This window comes from Ambystoma mexicanum, chromosome 2p (genome assembly GCF_040938575.1).
Source record: "Ambystoma mexicanum isolate Mex_15411 chromosome 2p, UKY_AmexF1_1, whole genome shotgun sequence".
NCBI lineage: Eukaryota > Metazoa > Chordata > Amphibia > Caudata > Ambystomatidae > Ambystoma > Ambystoma mexicanum.
The window spans coordinates 312,892,031-312,918,563 of record NC_090923.1 but is presented as its reverse complement, the minus strand read 5'-3'; the positions used below and the strand labels follow the sequence as shown (position 1 = coordinate 312,918,563).

The 26,533-nt window shown below is 43.6% G+C and overlaps 1 protein-coding gene across 5 annotated transcripts in view; it reads right to left on the bottom strand.

Moving 5' to 3' along the window:
- The window catches only part of CACNA1D (calcium voltage-gated channel subunit alpha1 D), a 2,225,258-nt gene that overhangs the window by 1,123,001 nt on the left and 1,075,724 nt on the right, over positions 1-26,533 (bottom strand). The gene's annotated exons all lie outside the window — the stretch shown is intronic.

Here is a 26,533-nt window from a genome sequence, read left to right as displayed (position 1 = left end):
CAAGGCAAACAGAAAAGACAAAAACCCAGGCCTAATTCAACCGCCTAAATATTAGTATACAAGTACCACTGTTTAAAAAAATAAATTTGATGTTGGTCTGCCTCAACCAGCAGAGCGAACAGTAAGAAGCCAGGGGTACTTTATCTAAAGGGTAACTGGAAACGGCCCCTTTTGCAATCAACAGGTACCGCTGTTTGATAAATAAACTGAATGCAGGTCTGCCGACATGCCGGTGTTTGGTAACAAGGAAAACTTTTTGACCGTGGCACAAGAGACTTCATGCATCAGAAATCTTGCAACATCAGTTAAGGGTGTGGCAGTGAGTTAAGTCTTGAGAAGAAGTTTTCCAAATGTTAGAAAAAAGTTCAAACATCCATATCCACGTTTCGGATCTGCCCCCTGCTGGGCATGTGCATTTGAAAATAAAGCCTTCTTCAGGGCGAGAACATGAAGAAATGAGGGAAATCAGACGTGTCCCCTGATTTAAGGAATTACCAAATCGAAAAAACCACTAGGGTTGGGACTGTGGTCTTCCACATGACAAAAGGACACAACTTGGAACTCAAGGTCTCCAGAGCGCAACCATCCGCTGTAGTATTTTTTGGCGGTTATTTCTTTTGCAATAAGACACGTGTTTGATAATGCCATTGCTTCACATGAAGGGCGAGTAAGTCAAATGCAGAGATGCTGGTGCACCGCCTGGAGTGTGGTTGAAGCGGGATGAATCCAGAGCGGAGAAAAACACTCTCCTTGCCGCTGCGAGTGAGAACTTCGCAGCTGCTTTCAATGACCTTATTGAAACTCAAACTGGTTGTGCTATTTGTCAATTAAACCCGGTTTACTACTAGCTCTATGGCCCACTTCCATCTTACGATACCCAATGATTATCAAATTAAATGTCTCAACCACGAATTCCCAGAGAGGGGCAGGGTTGCCATCATTGCTAAATCCTTCATGGTACTATTTATTTTGTGCTCACTGTGCGAGTATAAGACCTCTCAAATGTACATGTGCAACCGATCCCTATCCCCTAATTATTCCTACCAGTTAGTTCTTTGCTACCGGCCACCAGGACCTATCAGTGCTTTTCAAGAAAATCTTTAACCCTTCCTTGGCACAGAAGCGCTCCACTATTACAATTTGATTATCCTTGGCACTTTTTGATGTAATAAAAAATGAAGTGAACCCCTGTGCACTTTACCCATTCTACCCTCTTCCATCAAATTGGCTAACAAATGTATTGAGTTTTTTATGAAAAAAGCCACACCATCCAAATGAACATTGATTCTCAAATTGCCAATACTGACATTGAATTTACCACATATAATGTCTTGACTTCAGCCAAATTAGTTTTCACTAGGGTTACCCCTTAAGAGAGGGTCCCAGGAATGTCCCTCCTCAGCCCCATGAACATGACGGCCCGAAGAGTCAAGAATGACCGAAGTCACTCATTATTTGGACAACCCCCAAGTGCACCACTGACTGGCACGTATGCAGAGATGTATTCCCTCCGACAGCCATTGCAACCTTATCCAGTGCATGTCCTTACAGATACAGGTGACTCGACGGTGACCATGAATCCCAATGCCAAGAAACCACTGTGTTGATGTCACTAGTGACACCACGACGTAGCAGTGTTAGTCATGAAGCACACATGCAGTCCTGCACAGCCTTACATGAACACACGCTTGCATACACGAAGAACACGCTTACACAGTTCTGTAGTTAGAGGACAGATAGATAAACATACTGTCAAAGCTTTTATTATTTTCCTCATTAGCCAAATGCAGAAACGCTGAACGCAAGGCAAAGAAGAAGTACAAAGCCTGTTTGCAGATGCCTATGGCTACTAACTCCATGGAACTACAGGAGCAGATGAGGAGCCTGCTAGGATCAAGTACGACTAAACTCTGGAAACCATAGCACAATATACGTGCAGAGAAATCATATTATACGTTTAATGAAAATCAGAGAAGGCCCCAAGCCACAGGACTAGAGACTAAAAGGGAGCAGAATCAAGCTGCAAAGAGCGGTAAGGCCAGAGCTCACAGCAAAGGTTAAAGATAAACAAAACATTCCAAGCTTTGAACGATAAGGGGCCAACTGCAGAAAACCTGAATACATTCTGATAATTATGGGCAAAAAAGCTTGGTTTTGTGGTCTACACCCACGTGATGCGGCCAAACCAGACAATAGGTATTCACCCACAGTGGGTAGATGAACAGTGTTCCTCAACAGCCCAGACGAGGTGAAACAAATGTTGCAACGTGGAACGCACTCTCACAGGCAAAACGTGGTTATATTAACCGATACAATGGGCACAAAGTAATTTCACATCACCTTGAGAAGGTGCACAGAGGGCTGAGACCTGAGCTGGGTCTCAGGCCCGAAGAGCTAATTCCCAGCCAATCAGGGAATAGAAATCCTGGAGTACATTGCAGGGAGCAAGGGCTAATGGTAATCCTGCAACAATGTAATAGATAGCTTCATGGTAAAGGGACAGATCAGCCACCTGACATGTGAGGGCTAGTAGAATAACCTCTATATGGGCTAGCCATAGGTCATACCACTCTGAGCACCCAAGCAGTAGGGGAAGGGCCCAGATTGTGACGCTGTTTGTCCAAAAAGGTTCTGCATGGGTCTGGGAGGTGGAATAGGGGAAATCTTTGTGACTGTCCTGTATAATCCCTGTAGATTGTTGTAATAAACAACAGTTTAACTTGCCCTTGGCTGAGGCCTCTGTTATTCTGGGGAAAGGGTTGTGTTGAGCAATTCCCAGACTTCTGTTCATATGGGAATCTCACCAACACCCCTAAAGAAATATTTACTTTAATATTTACTTTAATCTCAAAACTAAAACCTACTTATCCTGACTACGATCAAATTCCGGCTTGTCTTGCTGAACAGCATGCTTCTTCATTGTGTGATTTTATCACTGCCTTTGTTAATTCTTCTCCGGCTTAAGGTATAGTGCGTACAGATTTAAAAATATCATTTTTAAAGCCCTTGTAAAAAACCAACACTAGGTCAGAATCTGCTCTCCAACTATCGCCCTATTGCCGGCTTGGTATGTCCCAACAAAATTCTGGAAACGATAGTTACTTTGCATCTTCAAGGCTTTCTCGAGGAACAAGGGATCCTTGATACATTTCAGTCTGGGATCAGACCACGTCACAGCACCAAAACTGTCCTTGTGGCTATCTGGGATGATATTCTGAGGGCTGCTGATGAAGGTGAACTGAGCATGCTTGTCATGCCTGATTTATCGGCGGCCTTTGATACAGTCGATGCTGACATTCACATCTCCAGAATGGCCGAAATTGCCCTGGTGTCTGAAGAATCCCTGAGGTGGTTACTCTCCCCTAATGTCCTGTCCACTTTACGTCCAGTGTCCATGTTACGGCGCCCCAATAATGGTGGGTTTTCGGCACCTTATAAATAAATAAAATAAGGGTTCTCCCTATCACTGCTGTTATTCAATATATATATCCGGCCACAATTAAATACTTTCTCGCAATTTAATCTTAACTACCACTCTTATGCCGCTGATACCCAAAATTATGTCAGGCTAAAAAATCCTCTGGAAGCAATCCAACGCATACTCGACTGTGTCCAAAAATCGGATGTAGGAAAACAGGATGCAACCAGACCCCTCTAAGAACAAGAACGAGACTATACTGTTCGGGCCCAAAATGACTGTTGGCAGACTCACAGTCATGCATTCCTTGCCCGGCTCTATTTGATGTACCCATTGCCTTTTCCTCTAAAGTCAAAAATCTTGGCTGCATTTGGCAGTTGAACCTGAATTGCAATTCTGATGTCAGTAAAATAGTGAAATTAACTTATTACCAACTAAAACTACTGCGCCCCATTCTTCCACATATAGCAGAAAAAGATTGTACAGCTGTCGTCGGGACTCATACGGGTATCCTGGCTAGTCAGCTGCATCGTCTCCAAGTTGTAAAAAAATATGGCCATCAGACTTCTTTACAATCTCCCAAGAACTAGTTCAATAACCCCTTTTTAGTAGAAGTCTTGATTGGCTCCAGTACATCAGAGGATTCTAAGACTTTATGTCTGGTCTTCAAGTGCCTTCATGACTTAGCTCCCAGTTACCTTGCTTTCAAGATTGTTGATCATTGCCCAACTTGTTTCCTCCGATCTGGTGGTCAACACATTTTTACGATCCTGCTTTCCCACTTTGTTAATTGTGGAGACAGATGATTTTCCATGTATGGCCCTCATGCTTGGAACTTACTGCCTATCTCTGGAAAATGAAGGCCCTGCCTTTATTCAGGAAGAAGCACAAAACATAACTCTTTCAATAACTATTCTCCAACGTATGTTCTTACTTTTTTTACTTGCTACACTGATAACATCTGCACCTACATGCAGTTTCTGCCTGGTTTCTCCCTGGACGATATGCTCACTATAAAAAAACAGAAAATCTAAATAAAATCAAAAGAATCCAGTGTAAAGTGTCCTCCCCACAATGCAGGTAGAGCAAAAGGGCACAGGATTGGGCAGCACAACAGAGCAGGGGGGGCGGTAAGGGGTGTATTGGGCAGGGTGGGTGAGGGTGCTCCACTCCAATGGAACTATAGAACGAGTACCACGCTACCAGGGAAATCAAGGCGCGTGCTCGCAATATTTTCTGGTCCAGAAAAAAACAGCGGGAGGAGTTCCTTTGCGCCAGGTCGTTTCAGATGGTAACGCTGCAAAAGATCACCATTCAGCTGGCCAAAGGGGAATTTCTGTCGTACCTCGACATGGACGGCGTGTATTTCCACTTCCAATTCACCATAGTCATTACAAATTCCTTCGTTTTGAAGTGGCAGGCTGCCATTTTCAATTCAAGGTCCACCCCTTCAAAGTCAAGTCTGCCCCAAGGATTTTTAGGAAATGTCTTGCCCTGACCACTGTGCACCTAAACAAATCATGGATACATGTGTACCCTTATCAGGATGACTGGTTGATGAGGGCATCATCTATCGACTGCAACACAGCAGCCACGTGCTTCTATCTCAATTACAAGAAAACATCCATGACACCATCTCAACAAATGCTGTTTATAGGGGCACTCAAGTCCCTTTTGAGCATGATGACTTCATGCATCCAGATTATCTAAAACTTCAGACTCAACATGCAAACCCTGCAGGAGTCCAATTACCGGGCACTGGGATGATAAACTATCCCTCATCAGTGCTTTTCACAAATTACTGGGTTTGGTAGAGCAATACTACCAAACTCACCAGCGGGGCTACCCTTTATGGTCCCAAACCATCAAGGTACTGCAAAAACATACAGATCGATGAAAGGTTCGGGAGCCCACACCACCAATCTCCACACCACAGGTGGGGATCCTCGGCCTTACTGGTAGAAGACATAGTCCATTTATGGAGAATCTTGGGGGGTATCCCTGGTACTTTTAGCCCCAAAAAGGAAAACCTTGAGGGAACCTCCAGTATCCAGTTTAGTTCACAAATGGGATACCTCAGGGCAAACCCTGTTGGCGCTAGAGTCAATTTAACCCCTCCCTGCACCAGACAAACCGAAAAAGGCATCACGTCCTCTAAAAATTAAGGTACTCGCCGGACAGCTTCTTTTTTCCTTGTGAATTCCTGCTTATGGAGCGGAGGATCGCAGTAGAAAACTTCCTTCCACACGATAAGTTTTTTTCTGAAGTGCACAAACTGAAAAGGAATCACAATAAAAAAAGGAATTCCATTGATGCTCAGGACCTAAGCAATCAAGGTAAAGGTTATGAGGGTCTGCTGCCACGTACAGATGCCCACAAGACAAACACAACGTGAAGCCCTTTCACTTCAGCAAAGGCGGTGAAAAGAAAATGACCGCAGGACCCGGACAGGAGGATTGATTTTGGGACAAAAGAAGCAGGGAGAAAGAATTGCCCCGCTAGTGGTGCATATCTCCAATCCCAACTGCATTGAGAAAAGGACTGAAGGCCAATTTGCAGGAAGGCAGAGCTAAAGCAGGTGTTGAAATGGACTTCACGTAAAAATAAAAAAGTAATGCATCACAAAAGTGCTCTGGTCCCGTCCCGATTGATGGAATACCCAAGGAGACGGGGCATAAGAGTTCCGGGGCGCAACCAGATCGCAGATCCTCTCAACTGAGGCCCAATCTGTATGGATATTGGCTCTTTCCCTGGAATGTTCCTGGGCCACTTTCACATCCTTGACATACTCAACTCAGTGGCTGATTCCCTCAGCAGGGTACTCTGCTCTGGCCACGAATGGGAACTCCTTCAAGAACAAGTGGAAATACTCTTCCAAACATGGGAGAAACAGGAAGTGGACCTCTTAGCCAAATCAGATTTGTTTGCCAGTAGGTCTCCTACTCGGCCAGCCTGGGTAACATCTCCATGCTGCCATTGGAGGGATGTTTCCTGTATGCTTTTCCACCGTTTCCGCTCATGCCAAGAGTCTTCCACACAGCCAAACTGCAGACTTGAAGACTAATTTTGGAGGCGCCGGCATTGCTGAGGCAGTTCTGTTTTTCAGAGCTTCTAGATCTCTTATCGGTGCCACCAGTGTACATTCTGCTATCCAGAAACATGGTCCACCACGACTCTTCCTCGATCGACCTCACTGTGGCTCCTACGTCTTTAGAATTTGACCACATCTCCATGGCTTCCAACCTCAACACATGCTACCATATTTGCTCTCTTTGGCTACCAGTGGTCTTGCTCACTCTTCCATAAACTTCATCTGTCCATTTCCCACTTTACGTGCACATCTGTGTCACCTTCCTTCTGGTCACATAGGCTAGTGAAGGAATTTATGATAGCTCTCTTTTTGACATTCCCCCTATTGCGCAAACCTACCCCCTCTTGGGAGCTCAACGTCATTCTATAAAAACTGATGAGAATCCCCATTCAAGCCTATGCATAAAATCGATAACAAATTTGTCTCATGGAAAACGGTGTTCCTGGTTGCAATCACCTCAGCCAGGAGAGGGTGAGAGATTCAGCCACATTTGTCATGCCTGCCATACCAGAATTTCCACATGCACAAGGTTCTCCTTCAGACCAAACCTACATTCACAGCAAAAGGGCTGTCCCCTTTTCATCTCAACTACTGTTGGTCCTACCAGTTTTCTTAAGCTCTCCTAATAAGCCTGCTGAATGCTCTTTACTCCCTTGATGTAAAGAATTACATTGATCAGACCCAACCCTTGCAGCTGTTTGGTCCATTTGGGCGTGCTGCTATTCGAAGGGCCTCTTTATGGCTTCCATTTCCAGATGGCTTTCTTCTTGTATCTCATTCTGCCATCAACTTGCTAACAGGCCACTGCTGAGTCGACCAGTGCAGTCTAGAACAGAAGCCTCATTCCGGCAAGGGTGTAGATTGCAGACATTTATTTTATTGTTTAGCTTTAGAGCAATGGAACTCTGTACAGGGTGTGGGTAGCCAGCCCATGGGCTAGCATCTTTTAACAGTACTGCAGCACTGTGAGTTATGATCTGTATGTCGGTCTGTACATTTGGGGCCATCGGCAGAACAGCCTAGTGGAGGTCCTAACACACCTTCACCAGGTTTTACTGCATCGAAAGAAATTCTTCTTTCGGAGACCATGGTTGGTCCATCAGTCCTTCGCATCGTATTCGCCTAAGGTGAACATTCCTCCTCCCAGGTTTACATGTTGATGCATGCCTATGCTTCGTACTGCTTTGTAATATATACTAAGAGCATGTGAATCTATGAAATATCCAATGCTGGAGAAGGAGTGAGTTGCTTACCTGTAGCTCCTGTTCTCCAGCATTGGTATCTTTCATAGATTTGCCTGCGACCCTCCCGCACACCCACAATGTGGCTCATCCTTGCACTATATGAATCTGGATATGGCTTCCACAGGTAAAGCTAAGGTATGCACTGCCTATTGGCGAATGGGTAAATGGACCAAAACATCTCTGTGGGAACAATAAAGTGAACAAGGATTCTGGTTTCTATGAAACTGCTTAATGTTACTGAGACTTCCCAGCCTGATGACGAGGATCTATGAAAGATACCAATGCTGGAGAACAGGAGTTACAGGTGAGTAACCTATTCCTTACAGCCCATACAAGGTTATGCTCCATGTCGGCTTTAGTGTGAAGGATATCTATAGTTAAACACTGTAGAAATTCAACATTCTGGTAGAGCATAAAAAGATCTTGACTTGATTAAGAATGCCAGGCAAACCCAATCAGGGTGTTTAACCAAAATCAGTTTGAGTCTGTACCTGCCCTTCTCTATCTCTCTAATGATTCATACAACATTTAGTTGGGGGACAGTTTCAAAATGCAGAGGAAAAATAAGGACAAAGCAACTGTCAGTCATAACACAGATGATGTGCCATGCAAGAAAAGGAGACTTGAGCACCATCACAGGTGATAATTATTCTTGTATATTGTTGTGCAAGAGCATTCCATAGGAGGGAACCATGAAAGGCAAGCATTCAACTCTCTGAGATATTTTTTCCTTGTGTGTTGTGTGATCAGCAAGTCTCTGTTATTGTGATTAATGCTCTCTACTCTACAGTAAAAATTGAACCAGCATTCTGAGCATGCTTGTCCAGATCCCATTACTATTGCTTTTAGGCTGGTAGGAAAATATGGAGTCAGGTTCATGGCAATCTCAGAGAAGAAGTTGTATGTTTTTCTTGCTTGCATTTCCAGTCAGTGAAAGAGATTTTGTGGTAAGAAGCAGGTAGTCACTTTATAAATACCTGAAATAACAATGGCATTGTTACCCAAAAAATCTGCACACTTCCAGGATGACACATGTAATGTAAATGGTCTTGTATGACACCAGTCTGCCACTCTTGGTGGCCTCGCTGCACTTGACCCTGTAAGAACAAAGGTGCTTTGTGAAAAGCAAATGCGAAACCTGTGGTGATGATGGGTGCAGGTCGGACGTACCCAGTTTCTCAGTGCCAATCTTCTTTCTATGGGTTTGGTGGAGAAATTTAACACTATTTTCTTGTTAGATTGTGGTACGGGAAAAAATGACAGACCTGAGTCGTGATGTAGGCACAGCAACTTTATTAGGACTCCCCACAGCCCCTTTAAGGAGTTATGGTGTGGTCTTCTCCTCTTCTCCCAGGGTTAAACACGGATGACCTTGGGGCAACCACCTCTCAAGTTCTTCCACAGAAGGTCTCACTGCCAGGGTTTTTATCTTCTTAGCCCCTCAGTCTTCAAATACAGACTGACTCGAGAAACCAAGGTGTTGCTTTCATGGTCTCCCTCTCAATGTTCTTACTCGGAGTGTCACGGGAGACCAGGGTTTTGCTTTCATGGTCTCCCTCTCAATGTTCTTACTCGGAGTGTCACAGAGAACACAGAGCTTGCGCGCCCTGCGTTTCCTTCCCTGGACCTCTATGGGGCGAGCCCCTCCCACACTGGGAAGCTGCTTATTTGTTGTGCCGAACAATTAACTTGAGCCCTCAACACCGGCTAATAACTCACTGCTGCCGTCACCCGCTGTACGAATATCTTGTTCCTCTTTGTCAGCGCATATATCTCTCTCTCATATACATCGATATTTGTATCCCCATGTGCAACAAAACACGCATCTGCGACTTTGGGGATGAGGAAGAAGGGGCAGTCTGTAAAGGTCAGTCAATTTCCATAAGCTACAGCTAAGGGTTATGGGAAGCAAGAACTTTTGGTTCAGAGTAAGGGCTGCTTAAAATTTGAGTTTGCAGTCCCCCATTTTGATTTGCTTACCATGTTAGTTAGCAGGCTGAGAAATGCCTAAAAGATCTCTCTACCATGCACAGGTGCTGAGCTCACTGGCATGCGGGAATTCTGCCCATCAGGGCAAGAAGGCGATCGACAGGCATTGCTCAGGGCAGGGGCCATAATCCCGGATAATTTTGCCCCCACAGAGGTCTAATCTACTGTCTACAACAAAGCCCCAAAAAACACAGTCTAAAACAAAACACCCCCTCCAGAGTTACCAAAAGACACACACTCACCAGGTTTTGATGCGTCACCAGGTCTTCGGTATCATAATGACACTGCAACTCTGCCGGGGAATTCTTTACGATGAAACGCGGAGCAGAAAAGATCGAAGGGGGATTCCTCAAAAATGTGAGACACCTTGGCCTAAAGAAAGGGCACAGGGAGGTACGAAAGCTGTAGGATGGCTCAGAGCAGTGTGTTGGCAGTGACAGACGGGTTATGGGGCTGGAGGATATGATGTACATACCAATAAGACTGCCTGTTTTTAGTCTCTCTGGCTTCTTTCTAGTTCAGGATCTCAGGGTTTTTTTTAGTACTTCTGCCACACTTAACCGATGAGACCATGGTAAAAGCAGACAAACTTTATTTCTCCAGATTTCAAAAGCTGCCCTCCGAAGGGTAGGAAGGGGCAGTTATGGCTGATGGTAAAAGTAAAGCCAAGTGATGAAGATTCTTCCAGAATAGGTTGAATGAAGGGCGAGAACTTTGAGCAGACTCCCAACTCTAAATGTGCTGTAAAGTGTCTGAAGATGGCCTCCAATGGTGGGTGGAGCTAAGGGAGGCGCTGCCTATTGGTTAATGGTTAAATTAGCCATAACAACTCTGAGAGAAAAAGTGAATGCAGTTTCTGATTTTCTATGACACTGCTTAATGTTACCCAGATTTCCGGTCTGATGAGGGGAATATTCTAACAGCAAGTGCATCTGTTAAAGATCCAAGGCTGAAAAACTGCTGATGTAGTTTCCTCCTTTTAAGGAAAATTCTGCCTTCAGCTATACCTAAGGTGTTGGCCTTAGTTTACACATCTGAAAAAAGTAATAGAAGCCTCTGTAATTTAGTACATAACTAGTTTTTTCAATAATGGCTTGCATCCCTGTAAGCCATCAACAAGTGAGATATTCATTAGGGGGCTTAGGAAGCGTCATAGATATTTGTCATATCTCAAGATGGCCCTAGTTATGTAGAGCTTGCTTCTGCCTTTTGGATCCATGTTGGATCTTCATCTACTGACCTACAATACTACTTTGCTTTTCCTGTGTCTGTATTAATACCTTGGCCGGAACTCTGGACCTGCATGGCTGATGCCAGAATCTATGTGCTGATTTCTGAAGACAATCCTTTTACAAATGTATTCTTGCAACTGTAAAGCATGGCGAAGGGCCAGTCGACCATGGTGTGTCACAGGATTAACCTGTGCTTAGATTGAGCCTACAAACCAAGTTCAAACAGCTACACATCACATTGTATCTTTTTTTAAATGTTCCTGTGGCAGCTGACTATATAGCTACTTTCAATTTACCTTTGACTTTGAAAACATCCCCATTCTCCTTCCTCCCTCCCTCTCAAAACCGAAGCCCAAATTGGTCAGTTAGTGCAAGCACGCAAGAGGGGTCCTCCCTGGAGATGCTTCTGCCCTTGCCAAAAATGCCCAAGGACACCCAACTAAATAAAGTCACCAAGAGGTCAGAGGTTGTGGAATACCAACGGAGTCGGCACTGAAGATCCAGACCAGAGCCTCTACAGCTTTTTCCTTTTAATTTAAATTGAATTTCTCTTCAGTTCGTGTGCCAATTTCATTCCAGTAAAGTCGGTAGAGGACACCCTCTGACCATCAGATCAGATCAGATCATACTTCTGCCCCCTAGTTGTACTGGTGGGCCTATACTGCTTGCTGGAAGTCACGTTTTTATATGTAACTCCCATGTCAACATTTAAATCACCAGGAATCTCTATTGATCTTGCATGCAACCCCTAAAGCAGGAGGGCTACACCTCCGCAAAGGCATACAAAAATGTAGAAGTATGTAATTTAAACATGTGCTAGAATCATGTAATGAATGTACAAGGCAAAGAATACAAAAACAACATCTTGAACAGCCCTTGAGCAGGACTGTCAAATAATCTATCAAAGATAGTGGTAAAATGTACTGTGCATTAGGTTTTAAAATGTATAATGATTGGGCAAGTGGAAGCTGATCAGCTATCCTCTCAGGTGATTAGGGGACTATATTGTTCTATTTAAATGCTGAAACCTGTAAGAATTCGGACAGTTTGAAAATTGTCCATTCCAATGCTATATGGAAAAGAGTTCAAGCCAGAGCTCCTATCTCCAACCTTGTGACAAATGGAACATTCAAATCTGCCTGACAGTAAGTGTTCTGAGGAGAAGTTGGCAGTTAACAGCTGGTGAGGTAGTAGTTGACTGACTGGGCGAGTGTGGCTTTGGTAAACCTCTCAGGCATTGGTCTCTCTACCGGACCCTTAAATTGAGGTTGCTGCCGTTCAACCACCAGCCCACACAAGATAGCCCCTCTGAATACCTTTGGTTTCATTACAGGGGCTCCAAAGCTTTCACCGCGAACTGCACTGGCAGATTGGCTAGTGAAGAGTCAACAAAATCTGTGAGAAAAAAAACAGCATTCAGATAACCAATACCCATTATTGAAGAAAAATGCAGGTATGTATCAATGAATTTCCCAAACAATGCTTATGTGAAATTCAAATGTAAGTAAATCTAAATGCCAGTTGAAAAAGTATAACCTATATATATATATAAAAGTCAAAATGTGTTTGTGGCAGGATTTGTGGCAAAGCGTTGCGCCTTATACAATTCCACACAGTTTCACTAATCTGCACCAAATTTTGCATAGATACCCATTAGGACACTCTGGATATTACTAGCTACGTGACATTTGGACACCCCACCCCTCCCCCCGGATATCAGCACCTTCACACGAGATGGTTGCCTGAAATCGGCGAAACATCACTGTGGTCGTAGAAGGAACTGCCCTGACATGAGGAACAAAACTCAAGATCCAGGCCCTGGGATGCACAGTTTCCAAAATATGTGCACCGCAATGAACTGCAAAGAATTGCACCATGCCAGGTTGAGGCAACAGGTGAGGAGAGAGCCCAGAAGGTCCCAGTATACAGCAGCACACCAACTCTCGCCTCCTCCCAACATCTGCGTTAGGGTATGTCAGCAAGTAACACATGCGCATTCTCAGTGCAGTTTACTTCAGGGTGCCAAGCACATCAAGAGATAAGTGAATCCTTATACAACAATACTGGCAAGAATGCTGTGATTTGCTCATGAAAGTTATGGGGCGGGTAGTACCTAGAGAACCGAAATTGTTATTACTGGGAATTGACAGCGAATGTGAGATGACACGGTATGAAAAGGTGTTCTTTTCAACCACAACCGCCTCGATTAAGAGAAACATTGCAAAATTATGGGGCTCAGGCGTGGTACTGCAGGTTGAACAATGGATTGCAGGTGTAGATGTTTGTACAGCTATGGAACAGAGGGTGTACAGGGCCGGAGGCTCCCTGGGAAAGCAGGAAAGATCTGGAAAAAATGGGAAGATGTTCAATGATTTGTTTTACTACCGAATGTAATTAATGCAGTGACAAGAATGCAGAAATGATGCAAACGAGGACAAATGCAAGTTATATACTGTATAGACGGCACGGATCTAATGATCTCTAGTAGTATTGTTGTTGCCATTGTTTGACTGCTTTGGAGGCTTGTGTTGTAATGTCTACCATAAAACCAATAAAATGTGTTACAAAAATAAAATAGATAAGTGAATCGGAACAGTGACCTACAGGATCAGTGTAATCATGTCGGTCTACAGAACCCGTTTAGAGAAAGGGTATTTCTGCTAGACAACTGATAAAGCCTCGATATCTAGTATTAGGACTCATGTCGCTTAGAGAAAGACTACATCTTGAATTATAAGTTTGCAGTTCAGATGGAGAGGAAACTTGACAATTAATGCTGTATTTACTGACTCGATCTGTACTCTGGTGGCTTAGCAATGCTAATTAGAAATATGATTACACTGCCAAAAGTATTGCACAAACAATAGTTATTTCAAACAAGCGATGATAGAGTGCGAGTCTTTATTTTATTAAAAGTGCACATCTGTGTTGGTTACATCTAGGTAAGGGACGTTGGTAGCCTTGGGTTTGCCTGACTTTGCATAGTAGATCATTGCGCTAATTGGGCGAACCGAAATCCTCCTTAGTGAAATCACAGAATTTTCTACGTGTACTAAGTTAAACGTACTGAAAACCTGTAAGAGTTGTGGAGTAACACGCATTGGATTGCTTGGGGCTGGTGTGCTAGCAATTTCTGTGTCCATCCTACAGTGTTGCTATTCTATATTTCGAGAGTCGGGTCCTGCTTCTATTTTTCCACGACACCAAGTCAGTACCAGAAAGACAAAATTGATCCGCCATGTATTCCAGAACAAAAGAAACATTGCGCGATAAACAGCCAAGTGGGTGTCAGCTCCCCTGTTGAGAGCAGAGCTCCTCTGGGGCCCACACAATGTGATCCAGGTAGAATAGTCACTGTGGGGCACCTGGTTGGAAAGAACCTGCAGGTCAAGTGAACTAAGTTCAAGTAAAAAAATGCATCCCGGGCCAGTAGGCGAGGGACCGAGTACTGAACCTGTGCTGCTCGCTTAGTATTGTTTCCAAAACGAGCACGGGCCCATGAGCTATCCACCTAGCCTAAATAAGGTGAAAATAAGTATTCCTCAAACTACTTTTAAGTGCACACCATTGTTTTTGTGTTAACAGACAAACAGTACTCAAGCAGGCTGCAGCTGTGCTTTATTTCTGAACACACACTTTCGTTTTCTTACTCTCATTACCTCGCCATTGGTTTCCCCGTTGCTGGGAGGAGTAAGACTACTGTCTTCCCGGAGTTAAGGACATGGTCTCTCGAACCACTCACAGGATTCTAAGGTGCTGAAAGGAACTATGTACATTGTTGTCCTGGAAAAGTGCTGCAGAAAGTGAATCTAAGCTTTACCTGAAAAACGTGGTACTTAGCCATATTTTGTCATATTGTCATAGTGAAGGGAACATATATATATTTGTTTATAGCTATTCAAATAGTTTGTTAATGAATGTGATCAAAAAAGAAAATAAGAAAAGGTGTTTAACCACCATACTGGGCAGAGGAATTGATAGTCAAACAAATTGTCAATGTGTCTTGCACAAGGATTACTTGGTGATCCTCTTAACGCTCCAAGTGAAGGTCATCTTCGACTCCACACTCATTCTCATCTCAGACGTCTCTAAGAAGTCACACTACCAGCTGCACCACCTCAGAGGTATTCTACCTTTCCTCTCTTTCCCCCAGAAGCTCACTGTCTCCAGAGCTCCGGTTCTATCCAGGCTGGACTACTGCAACAGCCCCTTTCTAAATCTGCCTGCCTCTAGTCTCCGCCCTCTGCAATTCATCCAGAACAGGACTGCGAGACTTGTCCTTGGCCTCAAGTCCTTGAATCGTATCTCTCCAGGACTGAAATCTCTGCACTGGCTACCAGTGGCTGCGAAGATCAAGTTCAAAACCCTCTGCATTGTCCACAAGGCCTTATGGGGCCTGGGGCCTCAATACCTTCATCTCTCTCTTCCTAAATATCTTCCCTCTCAAGCCCTTCGCTCATCCGCCTCCAACTCCCTTAGGGTCAGTCGCTTCTCTAAGCAATCTTTCTTCGAAGGGGGCTTCCCTGTGGAACAGCCTCCCTGCCTCCCTGAAACTTGAGGAGAACCATCTCCGGTTCCGGAAGCACCTCAAAACCTTTCTCTTTGCCTCTGCCTTTTCTCATTCTCTCCCTTGCTGACCTCCTGGCTGAAACTGTATCTGCACTGGCTACCTGGCCACTGTCTGTTCTCGGGCCCAGGTCCCACCACCGCCAGTCATTCACTCCAGCACTGCCTGCCTGGCAATCCCCGCACTTGGGGACTGTTTCTGTATCCCTACAGTCCCACCAGCAGCACTTGATACCTTATGTCTGCACTTACCTATGCACTTGCCACCTTGGCCGTTACTTTACTATTGTCTTTATTCTATGCCCATGTATTGCACTGTCCCTTCCCCTTTCACCCTGCACTTTCCCCATGCCATGCACTTGCACGATCGTAATGACAAATGGCATAGTAGGATCTTTGTCTGTCCTCCCTTTGTTCCCCCTCCCTTGCCTCGTCACGCCTTGAAACTCTTGTGTATAGGCGCCTTATAAATGCCATATCATATGATATCATATCATGCTATACATTCACACTGGAGTTTAATATGCAAAATGATTCAGGTGGCATACCATAATTGGTAACGATGGCCACTCTTCAGCGCAGGCAGCACCACAGCACACCCCTATCACCAGCAAGGGACCATGCAGGAAGAAATTAACTGTTCCGCATAGAAGCCTGTAGATATGGGGTCCGATAGATGCAGCAGCAGGCTAGGCATGAGGAAAGGATGTATCAACAACTCACGTGAGAATTAGTGCAGAAAGAAGTGCTCCAAAACGTCTACAGCTGTCAATTCAAAGCTCTGTGCCAGAGAAACAGAGAAAACACCAATTTGCCACCAACCATGTTGATACTAAACAACATTTATTGCATGAGTTGTAATGAGAAAGGAACGCCAAAAAGTTTTTAAAAAATCTGGAAAAATATCAGAATTATGCAAGAGAAATAATGAATGTAAAAACATGTTTTTAATTACTAGTCGGCACCTAATGATTGGGGGAAAAGGTCAGGTGGTACTTCTATTAGGTCTTCAAATTCATATACTTCACTGTTCGGTGATATTGATTATTTGTGAAAGGAGGGGCACAGTCTCTTCCCTCACTGAAGTAAGCTTGATTTTTTTCATGCCAATAGCTTTCAATTCGAAACTTGATGACGATTCTCTCTTATGGCAATAACGGCCAAAGTTCTTGGAGTCGAAACTGAACACCTGAAACAGTTCTGCAGTCACAGCATCACATTGAGGCATTGCATGCAGGAGTGTCAATAGGTTTCTAAATCAATGGCTTCTCATTAGATGGAAGCTTTTCTCTTCTGCAAACATTCATCTTCTCTTTATTGTAAGTAAACAAGAATAATGCTTGTGGTAATCCTAGGCACATTTTTCATGTCAGAAAAAGATCTTATGAAAGAAGAAAGAGGATGCCTAGAGTGGTTATAAACTTCTTCGGTTATTTCTTCTAAGCTCTACATATCTGGTGGCACATGCTCCTCGCGCAGCAAATCCACCAACCGGCTTGACTCACTCGTCTGCAAAGAGAGAATCTGCAAACAATCATTCTCTTGTCATGCACCCACCCTCTGGAGCTCGATCCCGTTCTCCAATTTCACACATCTCTCAAAAGATGGCTCTGTCAATAGCACCTGATAAAGACTAATTCCAATGGACGCACATACCGACGGACAGACCTCACAGTACTGCGATATTGTTAAAATATGGCAGCCCAAATGCTGGATACCCACACTCTGTACCACGCTCCACTGTTCTCGAGCTATGTCTGCACTTTAAACAAAACAAATAAAAAAAATAAGTACTTGGGAGCCATCTATAACTCACTTCACAAATGATGTTACAATGTTTGTTGCTTTTACCTTTGATAATTGTAGGATGTAAAGCTATATATTTTTTTTTTAGTTAAGCATTTGATAATAATTGCAGTGAGGCAAATGATTAGATCAATCCAAGAGTAATTTTTCATAAACTAACATACTCGGGAAAATATATAATTTTGATATATAGATGATACAGCATAACCATGCGAATATCATAGTAATGTAATCATGTTGAAGCGCTTGACAGGTTTGATGATCTAATCATTCAATAATAGTTATGATTGGACAAACTAGGGGTAGACATACAAAAAGACAAACCGGGAACAGAAGGAGAGAGCATATTCAATTTTAATCATGTGTAATCGGGATAAACATGTGGTCGTTCTTTAAACCATTAAAACATTGGGAATTCATTAGACATGTTGTGAAAGGAGCGCTATCGGGTAAAGAAAGACCATTTAGCATCATGTTTGAGTTTTACATTGAGACATATTGCCATGCAATGTTCTAATCTAGTGATGTGACAAACATTATTCCACCAACCCCTGACAGAGTCTTTCCAGTTGGCTGTGATGAGTTTGATGGCAACAGCAATAAATGACACTGTAGGCGGAATACGCTTTTTCCTCTTCAAGGGCTATGCTACCAAGGCATATGTTTGTGAGTGTTAGGGGGAGATAGACTTTAAAAAATATTTTAAGGAGAGATCAGACCTTGCACCAAAATGAATGAACAAAGGGGAACTGAAAGAGCATATGACTATAGTAGCCTGATATATCACCACAAATCCAACAGCGTCCAACTATGCCAAATTTTGTTTTCAACAGGCGCATTGGGGTTATAAAGGCCCCATGTAAAAAGAAAAATAGATTTTGTGATATATTGGCAGCTGAGGAAATGGTTTTGACCCTAGTAATTTCCAGGTTTTGTCATCAAACTGTTTCCCACAATCTGCTTCCCATTGGACTTGGATAGACCATCTGTCAAGAGGAGAGTCTTTGGCACCTAATAATTTATGAAATTGAGCTGCTCTGATGTTGTGAGTAGAGGTCATAAACAGGATTCTTGTGGGGTTGGGGATAAGATCATTCTGAGTGAAGTGATTAAAGTTATTAAGGCAAGCATTGACTAGTTTCTTATAAAAACTAAAGTCAGATGAGGGAAGGGAACATTTTCTTTTATGATCTTGGAAGGATACCAAGCATGAGGCGTTATAGATTTGGTGGATGAATCCGATACCTTTACTGATCCAGGATTACTTATAGAATGACTTACTATTACATGTAATATGTTTGTTGTTCCATAGGAATGGTGAGAACTTAAGAGACAAGGATTAAGTAGGTTGGAAGAGAAAGGTACAGAGGGCCGAGACAGCAGCCTTGATCGGGTTGGAGAGCCTAGAAGAGAGAGATCCAAACAGATAAACCAAATCTTGGTTTTCGATAGGGGAAATTGATTCCTTTTCAAGAATTCCCATCCAATCCAATCAAAAGCCTTTTAGGCATCAAGCGCAATGGCAGCATAACCTTGTCTGTCTACTTTATTTTTTGCAATGAGATGGACAGCGTCAAGTAAGAGTTTTGCGTTTCCAGAGATGTTTCTCCCTTTTACATAACCAACCTGATCTGCTTTGATTAGTTTGGAAAGGAAGGATTCAATTCTTTTGGCAAGTATTCAATGTTTATTAGGGAGATGGGCCTATAATCTTTAGGGAGGTCAGAGTCTTTAAGAGCCTTAGGGAAGAGGACTAAAGTGACTTCTGCAAATGTCCCAGAGGAAGAGTTCTTATTAACGAAGTAGGTGAAGAGTGATTTGAGTTTGGGGGATAGAATATTGGAAAAACGGTGAAAGAACTCAGGAGATAGGGAATCTGGGCATCTGGACCAGGTGCTTTACCAGTCTTGAGATCTTTGATTGTCCGAATGATTTCATTGGTGGGGAGTTGGCACTCTAGGCTACCAAGATCTACTTGGGGATAGGAATCTCTTTCAATGTTTTGAAAGAAAGAGTGCACATTTTCAGGGGTGATGATAGTGTCTGGGGAGTAAGTAAAAGGTTTTAAAAACATTAAGGATGTCGTCAGAGTTACTAACAGTAGTGCCTGTACTATTATTAATGTATGATATGAATATTTTCTCTTTGCTCAATTTGAGGTAGGGGGCAAGATTTTTCCCGGCTTTATTAGAAGTCTGGTGTATCTTAGATTTGAATTTTAAGATGGTGTTAGATGCTTGTTCTGTCAGTTTTCTATTGATTTGCATACGTAATGATAAAACATGACAGAGATTTGCTTGGGAGGGGCATTTATAGTATGTTTTCTCAGCTTTAGAGAGTTCCAGAAATAATTAATCGAATTCCTTTTTGTGTTTTCTTCTTTCTATTAACCTACTGAATGACATGTCCTCTCAGTGCCGCCTTGAGTGTATCTCAATTGTTAACTGTAGAGGTGTCTTCATCTTTGGTGTCAAGAAAGAATTGCTGCTGAAAACTGGTAAATGGCTCAATGAATTTGTCATCCTGTAAAAGTATGTTATTAAAATGCCATCTGCTGGAGTGTTTGTGGATATGAAGAAAATCAAATTTGGTAATAACCGGGGCATGGTCAGCGATGATAATGTTGGCGAAACAAGGTTCTACAATTGTTTGTGACAGTGACTTGCTAAGAAAAATATAGTTCAGCCGTGAGAAGGAGTCATGGGGCAGTGAGTGAAACGTAAAATCTGAGTCTGACAGGTGTGAAAGTCTCCAAGTATCTGCTAAACCAGTCGCTGAACTACAGCATGAATCATGGGATTTCGAGCCTCGAAAGATGCATCTGGATTATCTGTCCATGAATGGTTCGAGAACATTATTAAAGCCCCCCCATACTACCAAGTAAGTAAGATCTGATTATAAGATATTTTGTTTCACAGAGTCCCAGAAACTGGGATCTGGCACAGTGGGATCATATATATTCATGACCGATATGACAATGGCCTCAAAATGCAACCTAGTCCAGACCCATCAACCATCGTTATCAGTATTTTGATTCATAATTATGTAGGAAAGGTTCTTATTAATGAGTATAATCACACCATTTTTCTTTGCTGGAGCAGGGCTAGCAATTACATCCTGCGCCCAGATGGATTTTAATTTCATTGATTCAATCATGGAGAGATGGGTTACCTGGATGCTGGCGACAGAGGGACCACATCTTTTAAGATGTGAAAGAACTTTACATCTCTTCATTGGGTTATTAATCCCTTTCACATTCCAGGACATGCACTTAAATCCACTCATCATTTGCTACCGATGTTGAAAGGATAAATATGAACAATACATGTTAAACATAGCAGCTGAATAGAAGAAATACCCATCATGAATTGATAAAGGAAAAATATGAGACAGCTTGATAAAGGGGAAGATACATATGGAAAATGGGGAGACAAGCACACCTGACATTTATATAACATTGCAATGGAGTAAGAAAAGTGGAACAAGATGGAAAGAGTAAGAAGTACTAATACATAGGTGATGAGATAAGTGACAGGTTGACACAGAGAGAGGAACAGAGCGAAGTTGAGGTCTGGGTGACACCTGGCCAGACCTCAAGAGTCCGACAGGATGAAGAGTGCCCAAACCGCAACAACCGCACCTGCGAAATATATACAAAAATAACATAATTCGAAGTCAATGCCTGTGGCCAAACAAAATAGAAGCTATACGTTGATGAAGTCAATTAGTCCGAACAGACAGTCAGGTGCCAGAAACAGAAGGCATAGGTGGTGTAGAGATATCCATGCTGTCTGCTTTGAGGGATCTGATGAAGACTTTGAGAACTGCAGGGTCGTTGAAGACGGACGTTCTCCCGTTATATGTGACTTTGAAGGAGCAGGGATGAAAAAGACCATATCTGATGTTGAGTTGTTTAAGGGCAGGATGATATCAGAGGAACTCTTTCCGCCGCTTAGGGGTCTTGCGAGCAACGTCCTGAGACATATTTATCCTGTTGCCTTGCCAGATAACAGTGTTTTTTTCCTTTGCTTTGGAAATGATGAACTGCAGCTGCATGTATTCCGGTAATAGTAAGAGTATGTGGCATAGGATGGTGTGAATTAATCGATTTTAAGGGCCCAATTCTATGCGCTCGTTGGATCGTGAGGAGGAGGTCCGGTGGAATATGGAAAAGGGTCAAAAGCCAAAACAAGATGGCGTATTTCCCTTCACATCCTTCGGGGAGGCTTAAGATGCAGATTATTCCTTCTTTCTCGATTTTCAAGCTCTACATTTTGCTTCTGTAGCTCTTTAATGGTGCTTTCGAGTGAAAGTACTCTGGGAGAGAGATAGCCCACCACACAAATTCGTTCTTCCACTTCCTCCATTCTATTTTGAAATGGGCTCCATCTGTCTTCGAGTTGTTGCAATTTTAAATTGGTAGTCTCAATGAAAGGCTTTAAAGATCTTATCTCTTGTAATAGTTGTTCCATGCTGGGGTCAGATCAATTGGACGGAGGAGGGGAATCACTTTTGGGCCTTTTGAGTGTGGCTGGGGATGAGGCAGACAGGGAGTCTTTATTGGCCTGTGTTAGCTTCTGTCAGCCTTTTCCTGATGCGATGATGTACACCAGTACAATGTGCTGCAATATCACAAGGAATATAGGGTTTTAAGCCAGGAGAATATGGTGGCATTGTGAGAGATATTCCAGTCAAGTTTAGAGTTGAGCAAGCAAGGGAAGCAGTAACCAGCAAGCGATGAAATAAAAGTTAATAAAAGAGTTCTCACCACAAAATAATGCAGTTGTTTCAGACAATAAGTTTTCCTTTCCATTTTATTTCCTGCTTATTATTTTCTGCCCTGTAGATGGTGTGGAAGAGAAGCCCAACTCTGGAGACTCCCAGCGTTTCCTGACGAGACTTACAGAGTCTCATCTCAGCAATGTCGGGTCAATCGCAGACGGCGGCCACAGCGGAGCTCGGGAGCCCTCTGTCTTAAATAAAGTAGTACCGTTCGTAGCCTAAGAAAAATGATAGCCACTGGGTATAAATAAAACTATGTAAGGAGTTCATTGGGCACCGCAGGCAAATGTGAAGCGGCATTGCGGCCGGCAGGTGCGAGTTTAAGCAGCCATCAGCCTCAGTGTCAAGCGACGCCCCCTCAAGCCATATATTTTCAATGTGTGAATGTTATGTTGCAGACAATACAAGCAAATAACATGCCCAAATGCAATTTACATTCAATTTAGTGTGATCCAACCCATTGAGTTATGATAAAAGACTGTAACGAATTTCCAATGAAGATGTAATTATTGCATTTAATCGCCCTAGAAGAATTTTGGCTTTGCTTAGTTTCTTTCCCATCAATGTGGGTTATTTCTGCCATTATCGAAGGGGCAACATTTCTGGAGAAAGACACTGGGAGAGAGTTGGGAGGGAGTTGTGCGGATTCAGGGTGGAGCAGACAAGAATGAAGTGGAGGAGCTAGAGGCAGAGCAGATTAGGAGGGTGTTTTGTGCTCTTCTGAACTTTTTTGCTCCAGGTTCCAATAAGAGGCAAAACGGAAGGTAGTTCTAGAATGATGATTTAGGGCTGTTCATAATTGTTCACATATAAACATTATACACCATTTTGTAGAGGCAAAACATACTTAGGGAGGGAGCTTTAAGGTATTTTTATGGCTATAATGCAGGAACATTATGGGGTGGGGACCTACTGGATGGGTGTTCCTTGAACAGCAGCCAGTGCAGAGTTACCTGCGGTGGGAACCAGTTTAGTGCACTTTATCTATAAGATAAGAACAGCATAGTTTGCTTTCTAGTTCTACATAGGGTGGAAAGGGTTTTGCTGGGAGCATAGTCTGCATCAATACAGACCTGAGCCTCAGGAGTAGTATATCTAGTAATCCCTAAAGTATATGCAGGAAGTAGAAGATACTGTTTGTGATAGTGCTGACATAAGGCGCAAAGGATAATTCAGCATTGAAGACAACTGGGTTATGTGCTTTAATGGCATATTCTATTCCACTTGGCTGATTACAATATAGGTACATATTTCATTTGTTCATCCCACTGAATTTTGATTTCATCTTTTGGCCTAGGAAAACATGCCTGGTTTGAAAAGTAGGCTTAGCCTTTTAGAATTGCTACTTGGTTTTTTCATTTCAGTCTCTGCGCAGGGCATATGCTCTCCATCTGAACAATGCATTATATTGAATTTGAGACATGTGGCCTATGGTTAAAGTCGATTTTTCCAAACTATGTTCTGTATAAAACATTTGGATAAAAACACATACACTAAATTGCTAGACAGCTATTTAAAGTATATGCTATATTATTTCCAGGAAATATCTAAAAATAGGGGCGCTGCGATCATTAAAGAAAAATACAGTTTGGTAAAAATACACGTAAGACAATTTTGTGTGGCTAAAATAGCTGCCTGGAAGAGTAGGCCAGCAAAGCTTTTGAAACTTTTAAATTCTACGAGTACATTTTAATCACATACAAAAATGTATTTTACATGATTAAAATGCACTTTCTCAGAGAATTTGAATATTTCAAAATGTCTGAGCGCCTTCTGTGACAACAGAAAAAAGGAAGGTGTATTGTTATGTCATGTTAAAATAATGATGGAGGCCATGTCTCCCATAGGCACGGATTTAGTATAAGGGTCCATATTGCCTTGTTTTCAGCCCTGCACCTTTAGTCATCTTCATCACACTCTAACCCTGGCACGGACACAGCTTCGGGTAACTACTTATGTTGAATGCTACGCTGCGGGTAGTGAAAGCCAACAAGACCGGGGACCAAATTGGGGGCTTGTATTTTAGGCAGCATCCAGCTGAGCGTGGCTGAATGAAAACAGTATTTCTCCTAGGGTGCCAAATGTGTACTACCAAGGAGGATGAACATAGGCTTACCAGTGACGAGGACCACACAGGCACATTCACGCCGGTCCCACTTCAAGAGCAAACTTGTAGGCCCAGCAACTACAACAGCAGAGGTAAGGGACACTGCATGCTGACCACGCAGCCCGGCGTCGGGCAAATCTCAGAGGTCCTCTGCCGCGGACTGCCAATCCAGCTGCAGGCAACCAGGAAGAGAGGCGCCACCCGGGCTCCACAGGGTAGGCCCCAAAGCTGATACCCAGAAGCCGACAGCTCACTGGGATAGCAACTTAAGGCTACCTGCACTCCTGGGCCTGTGGATTTCGCTGATCAGAAGTACTGATATTGTGCCGTGGTCTGCCACTATAACTGAATGTTGTTGACATGACAGGGAGCTAGCACACAGAACTAGCCATCGTGCGCCGCTGCTCAGCAGCGGCCCCATGGCTCTATAAGTGTTGATGTACCAATGGCTAGGCCTATGTTTGCCGCCTATGGGGGATTTGTGTGCCAAGTGTAAGGCAGTAGGCGATCTCAAAGGGGAGTTGGTTAATTTGGGGTTTAGGGGGTGGGAGGGAGAAGGAAGTAGGCCTTACAAGTTTAAACAACCTGTGACCCAGTACTCATACTACTGGCCTCTTAAAGACAGCTCCAATTTCACTAGCTCACATTGATACTGACAATTTCTCTTTCTCTTTCTCTAATAGATATGTTGTAACTCATGGGCACCAATACAGGCATGGCAAGTTGGCAGATTAGGGAAAGGGGTGCAGTCTGGAAACTCGATTTGTTACAACAAGCTATATGCTAAGGGTTAAAGGAGGCAATAATGTTTGGTTCAGAGAAAGGGCTGCTTCAAATCTGAAGACCACAGCCATCAATTTCACTATCCCAAGAATGTTGGTTGGCAGGCTGTGAGACATCACAAACCTCACACATGCTCAGGTGCTGTCCTTAGTGGCCAGCAGGGACTTTTGCCTGTCCGGGCAGAGCCCTTTAGGGGCATCACAGGGTGTATTTCATGTGGTCTGGCCAGAATCCCTGCTCGTTTCTCTCAGCGATCTACTCCGCTGTGGTCACACAGCCACATGCCAAAATGAAATCCTGCCTCCTCCTCCAACCAAGACTTACCATGTGTTGAGGCTGCACCAGGACTGCGGTTTCAGACTGAAGGAGCAGAAAAGACAGTCAGTGGCGTTTAGGTGGCTCAAAGTGCCCCATAGAGCTGGGTGTACCATCCCAGATGTGTTTTGCAGCAGCCCGGACCACACACACTTTCATACACATATCATCACCCTGACTCTCCTCACGTGCCACTAGCCGACTCACAGCTCTCACATATGCAGTGCCACAGGATTGCTAAATCGATGCACCTGGTATGAACGGATAACAGGCAAATTGCAATAATAGTGAGAAGCACAGTGGTGTGACAGAACCAATGGCACCATCTCTGCAATGGTACAGATTGCGATGCACTGTGGGGAATTCATGGGAAGTCTGGCCGCCTTGGCCATATTCCGAACCAGCTGGCCAGGTGGGGGTCTCCTATGCAATATCACAGGGAGAGCAATCAAGAACCAGCGTAGCATCACTCTGAACGAATTGGGGGAAGGGGGGAAATCGACAGGCATTGCACAAATATGAACCAAAGGATGGGCAGACCTGGTAAAGGTACCTCCTTAATAGGAACCAGTAAGCGTTCGATATCTAGGTAGACTCGCCACCCGACCTGCCTAACAGAATCTGGAGGCACAACCTGTGCCCCTCATATGTTGAATAGTTGGAGCACAGACTGTTGCTGCTACTAACCGTTTTAACACAGCCGCAAGAACCGACAGAAGAAGTCAAGTACCTGAGCAAGCGTCCTAACAACAAAGCACCATCATTGGCGGCAAGGTACATATAATATACCAGCCCACTGGGCGCAGGCATGGCTATCAACACACACACCAGTATACAGCAAGGACTATGACAACATTTGGTTGTGCTAGTCACATAAATTCTCTGCCTACTTACTGTAGACTACACCTCAACACTCCTTCCCCCACTCCTCTCAGTACCCACCCACATGCCTGACCGGATGGGTTGCTTCTCTACCAGAGCTTGGCCAGCCCTGCTAAGCCTGATTTTTTTTGTTGCCAAATGACATATGCATCTTAATCGTACTCCATGACCTCCAACACTATGGACTTCAGTCCACCGCAGGCGTTCCCACTAACTAAAATGGCTTTAGTACAATACAACAATCCTCTGCCCTAATGGTGGTGTGGTAGCTGCAGGGAGGTGAAAGGAAGCATGCTAGCAGTGAAAGAAAGGACATTT